This window comes from Pyrgilauda ruficollis, unplaced genomic scaffold (genome assembly GCF_017590135.1).
Source record: "Pyrgilauda ruficollis isolate IOZ18807 unplaced genomic scaffold, ASM1759013v1 scaffold12, whole genome shotgun sequence".
In the NCBI taxonomy this organism is placed as follows: Eukaryota; Metazoa; Chordata; class Aves; order Passeriformes; family Passeridae; genus Pyrgilauda; species Pyrgilauda ruficollis.
In genome coordinates this window covers 1952877-1958934 of record NW_024510321.1, presented here as the reverse complement: position 1 = coordinate 1958934, position 6058 = coordinate 1952877, and positions in this window count along the sequence as shown.

Sequence of the window (6058 nt, the reverse complement as noted above, 5' to 3'; positions counted from 1 at the left end):
TTTTTTTTGCTTGGGTTTAAACACTCATTTAAAGAGAAGTCTGAAAACACAAATCCCCAAATCCTGGGATGATTGAGGTATGAAGGGATATTAAAGATCATGCAGTTCCAACCTTTTGCCATTAGCAGGACACCTTCCACCATCCCAGGTTGCTCCAAGCCCCATCCAGCCTGGCCTTGGGCACTTCCAGGGATCCAGGGGCAGCCACAGCTTCTCTGGGAAAGCTGTGCCAGGGCCTCACCACCCTCACAGGAGAGAATTTCCTCCTAGCACCTCATCTAAACCTGCACTCAGCCATTCCCCCTTGTTCTGTCACTCAGGCTCTTGTCCCCAGTCCCTCTCCAGCTCTCCTGGAGCCCCTTTAGACCCTGGAAGGGGCTCTCAGGCGTCCCCAGAGCTTTTTCTTCTCCCAGCTCTTTCAGTTTTTCTTTATAGTAAAAGGGCTCCAGCCCTCAGAGCATCTTTGTGGCCTCCTCTGGACTCACTCCAGCTGCTCCAGGTCCTTCCCATGTTGGGAGCCCCCGAGCTGGACACAGCACTGCAGGTGGGGTCTCACAAGGGCAGAGCAGAGGGGAAGAATCCCCCTCCTTGCCCTGCCTTTGATGCAGCCCAGGACACTTTCACCTCTGTAATTTACCTGCCTGCCCCACCTGGCACTCTGTGGTAGCTGTACCAGGACTGATCCCAACCTTTCTGCACCCCAAATCAGGATTTGGCTCTGTCAGCTGTAGGTGCACTGATCCTCTTTGGGAAGCATTAGCTGTGTTAGCCCCTGGCATCAGCAGCTGTGACACTCAGCAAGGAAAGGCTTTAAAAAAAGGATACAGAAGAGGATGCTTGAAACCATCAATGGGATTCATGTGACTGGCAGCTTTCTCTGCACTGGCAGCTGATGCCTGCTTCAGCCTGGCAGGCAAACAGCAATTAGGGAATGTTTCTGAGTGATTTCCTTCAGTTTTAGCTGAAGCTAAAGCTTCTCCAGAAGCACATGGACCAGGGGCACTGGAGAAGGGCAGGAAGGGCTTTCCAAAGCCATCAGTGCTTTGGGGTGCCCCTGCTTTTGAGGAGTCCCTGAAACGATGTGGGTTTTGAGCTGCCTTGAAGGACATTTCTGCCTCCAAGCAGGTGTCAGACCTGCTCACTGCCAGACACTCCCTCTGTCCAGCTTTTCAGCAGTGGCTGAAGAGTCAGGACAACTCCATCCATCTCCCAGCCCCTGCTGCTGTCCATGGTTGATAAAGGTAATTAAACATCCCAGTAGATGCAGCAGGGCTGTATCCTTCATGGAAAAACACAGAAAACTTTGCAGTGACTGGGAAAGTTCACAGGGAGTGGGAAACCATTGCCAGGGAACTAATTAGACAGAAAATTTTCATGACTTCACTGCTTGGGCTTCAAAGGGGAGATTTAGCCCAGGATGCAGGTCACCCTGTGTGTGGTTTGTAGTTAAAAACCTTGTTATTGGAAATATAAAACAATTTCTTGAGCCAGCTGCATGATGTTTAATCTGTTCAAGAGGGGACCAGGCCAATGCCAGGCATAAGTGAGGTGCTCCTGCTGTTGCAGAGGGCAAAGGATGAAGATTTTGGAGGAGGTGGGACCTGGATGGATGCTGATGGTGGTGCCCCAGCCCTGCCCAGCATCCCTGAGCTGCTCACTCCCTTTTTTATTTCACAGCCTGGAAGATGTAGCCAGCTGAACACAAGTGTTCTAAAACTCACAAGATTTCCAAAAAGTTGATGGCTCACCTGTGTTTCAAACAAATGAAAGGGCTGGGACATATCTGAGGACAGGAATTTAGGGCAGTCCTTGGCAGGACAGTGCAGATTTCACTCCAGCACCCCCAAGCAGCAGTTTGCCAGTGCTGGGAGCTGCTTCCATCCCCAGAACTGGGTGCTGTGACTGACCAGCACTCAGTCATGCAGGAATCTCCAACCTCCTCCAAAGGCAGCTGCAGAAAACAGCTCAGAAGGGGCTGCCAGATGCCACTCTGCCTGGACTCACCCTGGGAGGCTCTGTCCTTGTCCTGCTGCTGCTCAGCACCGATGGGAGCTGACCATGGAGCACCTCCAGCAGCACAGCACCTGCTTCCCAGGAGAGGGAGCTGTCAGGCAGAAAATAGCAGTGGAAAGATGGTGTTTAGGCACTGAAATTGTTTATTTTTAACTCTCCTGGGTGTTTCGGTTGTGCAGCAGCCCTGGACCTCCAGCTCTGCCTGGCTCTAATGTTCTTTGTTAATTCAATAGTTGAAAATGGTGTTGCAGCGTGGGTTTTAATGCAGGTGGGACAACAAACCTGTGAGAGGCTGAGAAATGTAACTCGTGGTAGCTCATCCTCAGGGGAGTGCACAGAACTGTGCCTGGAATGAATCATGGAATGGTTCAAGTTGGAAGGGAGATTAAAACCATCTTGTTCCAGCCCCCTGCCATGGGCAGGGACCCTTCCCACTAGACCAGGGTGCTCCAAGCCCTGTCCAACCATCCCAAGGATGGATGGCTGTAGTCTCTTCTGGCAGCCTCTGTGGTTGGCAGAGCCCAGGACACAATTTGGCTCAGTCTCACACAGGTTTTGCAAAGAGGTGTCATGAAACCTCTGGTTTTGCTCTTCTGCTGGAATGGGATGCTGTGGGAAGGAGTCTGAAAATAAAAACGTGAACCTTACCTCGCTGGTGTGTTGCAAAAATCACCCTGATAAAAAAATAAGAACTGCTGAAGGTGACAGGCTTGTCCTAACAAAGATGGCTCCAACAGATGCACTTTGGAAGCTCAGCTTAAACCTTTTTGATTCCTATCTTTGCTGTGACCTGCAATTCACCCTCTGTGCCACACAGGCAGAGTTTAGTATTTATAAGCAGGGGCTGCTGAGCCCCAGTCTATGTCCACATGGCTCTGCCACCCTCATTTCCATGTTCCCATCCAGCCTGATCAGGTAACACCTCTGTAATCTGCAGCCATCTCCCTGCTTTGGGACAGGAGAACACTGCCCATTCATCTCATAAAGCTCAGAAAAATTAAAAGTGCTGGCAAACCCCACTGGTTTTTTTCTAAGTTACTATAGGATCCCTTAGGTTGGAAAAAAGCACTGAGATGATCAGGTCCACCTGTTAACCTGGCACTGCCAAGCCCACCACTAAACTTTTGGTGGAGAAATTGTTTCTAATACCCAATCTAAACCTTGTCTATCTCAGCTTGAAGCTGTCTCCTTTTATCCTATCTCTTGTCGCCTGGGACAAGATATTGACCCCCTCCTATCAGGAGTTGTGCAGAGCCACAAGGTCCCCCCTTGAGCCTGTTTTCTCCAGGCTGAGCCCCTTTCCCAGCTCCCTCAGCTGCTCCTGGTGCTCCAGAGCCTTCCCCAGCTCTGTTCCCTTCCCTGGACACCCTTCAGCCCCCCAGTGTCTCCCCCTGCACCCCTTGGATCAGCTGTGGATTCAGACAGTTTAGGATCACCCCCACTTTTAGGAAGTGTTTGAAGAGAAGGAGTAAAATAGAGAAGTTCATTTTCTCTTCTAATACAGGAAGTGGTGAATAATTTATAAAATTAGTAGGCGACAGCTTTGAAAGGAAGGAGGGAGGAAAGATCACTTTGTGTTTGGGCTGTTCTTCCTCTGCTTTGCACTTTGTGGTGGTCACTGGCTGCTCTGGCCCTTGTCCGATCACTGCAGGTCCTTGTTCAGTCACTGCACGTCCTTGTTTGATCACTGCACGTCCTTGTCCTCTCTCCAGCTCTCCTGGAGCTCCTTCAGGCCCTGGAAGGGGCTCCAAGGTTTCCTCTGAGCCTTCTCTTCTCCAGCTCTCCCAGCCTGGCTCCAGAGCAGAGGGGCTCCATCCCTTGGAGCATCTTTATGGCCTCCTCTGGACACACTCCAGCAGATCCAAATCCTTCTTATGCTGGGAACCCCAAAGCAGGGCACAGCACTAGATGAAAGTGAAGTGAAGAATCACCTCCCATCTTATCAATATCCCTGAGCTTTATTTTCCTCTGAGCAGAAGCCCCTCAATAATTTTCCAAATCCCATAGAGCCATTTGCAAAAAAATGTAACGATGAAGAGCAAAGCCCACAGCTGAATTTTCTGCTCTTGGGGGGAAATCAGATATGAAATAATAAATATATATTATATCCTCCAAGCAAAACCCTGCTGGTCACTAATGCCCACAGATTAATTGTACTAATCCTGTGTGATCGAGGGGAGGTGGTTGGATACTTGGCACTATTTTGGTCCATTGCTTATGAAACCCCATCTCTGTGTTTGAGAGAAAAGACTTTACATAACCCTAATCACTCAGATAAGAAAAGGACTAAACTGTCCCAGAACACTTTATCTTCTGCACAGATGCTGCCTATGAATTTTGACTTGATGAAATAAACACGGCAATGTAATATTTTTGTTCTGAATAACAAATGTCCTCTGTGGGGAAGAAGGGGCAGAGCTGCTCTCTCGACCAGCAAATGGAAATGGGGATTGATGGAGGCTGGAGAATCCCAAAATTTGCCTGCTCAGTGAAGAGCTGCTTGAAAAACAAGAAAACAATCACAGAGTCATGGAAGAGTTTGGGTTGGAAGGGACATGAAAGCTCATCCACTTCCAACCCCTGCCATGTCCAGGGACACCTCCATGAGACCAGGCTGCCCCAAAACCCATCCAATGATTGGAACAAATCACAGAGTCATGGAAGAGTTTGGGTTGGAAGGGACATGAAAGCTCATCCACTTCCAACCCCTGCCATGTCCAGGGACACCTCCCACGAGACCAGGCTGCCCCAAAACCCATCCAAGCTGGACTGGAATGAACCCATCCAATGATTGGAACGTCCCACTGGGTCACCAAGTGATGTCCCCAAAGGAGTATCCCAGGTACCTCTGTTTGTGACAGATTTTTCCAGACTGATTTACACCAACACGAGTGAGGACCCTGAGAGTGCTTTTCCAAGATGTTGAAAGAGAGACTTGGAAAGCTGAGCTCCCCCTCAGTGATTCCTGCAGGAAAACCTCAGCCTCACACCATCCTCCCCTCAGCTGAATCAAGATGAGGATGATGGTGCCAAGTGGATGCTTCCATCCCGAGCTCTCACTTCCCCCCACATTCAGGATGACTTGCATGTGTCAGCACTGTTGCACTTCTTTCTCTAGTACAGCTTTTATAGATATTTAAATATTTATATATTTAAATATTTATATATTTATATAAATCTTTATATATATATATGTTTCTATATTTTTATATTTATATATATTTTACATATGTATATATAAAATATATTTTATGTATTTATATATAATGATATATAAATACACATTTATATATATTTGTATATATTTATATATTTATTTGTATTTTATTGCCTTTTTTTTTTTTTTTACAGCAAATTACCTGCAAATCAGAGCACATACAGAAAAAAATCTAGGGGGAAGGGTGAGTCTCATAGCTGGAGGATCCTACACAGCAAAAGCATGCTGGGATGTGATGTTAAAATGAAGAATTAGCACAAAATTCAATTTATTTTGTTGCGTGAACAGCAAACAACATTGGATCATATATTAATATTTCACTCCTGCTAGTTACTCCATGCCCAGCTACGTTCTGCCTACCACTAAATGAAAATAAAGTAATAAAAAGTATAACTGGGAAATTCTGGGGGTTATAGCAGCCTTTCCACCCTCCCGCCTGCAGCAGCAAGCTCCCTCAGAGATCCTGCAGGCAGAGCTGCATCAGCACAGCCACCACTGCCAGAGGGAGAGTTTTGCACCACAGGTATCTGCAGTGCTGACCCCATGCACCAATTGTGTCTGATAATTAAAAATTCCTGACTGCTCTTCCCAAATAATTTTATAAATAATAAATAAAATAATTGATAAAATTATTCTGTAGGCTAAAAGCACCATGGACTGATGGGGATGTCTCAGTCCAAGCCTGGCTCCCCTCTGCTGCTCATGGAGACAAAGAGAAGAGTCCTGGAGTCTGATTCCAGTCATAATGTAAAAGGAGCAGAAAAATCACTTTCCCCATCTCTTCGTTTCTTTCCTTTGGTTTTGAATGAGGGCCGGCCTGATGTAAAC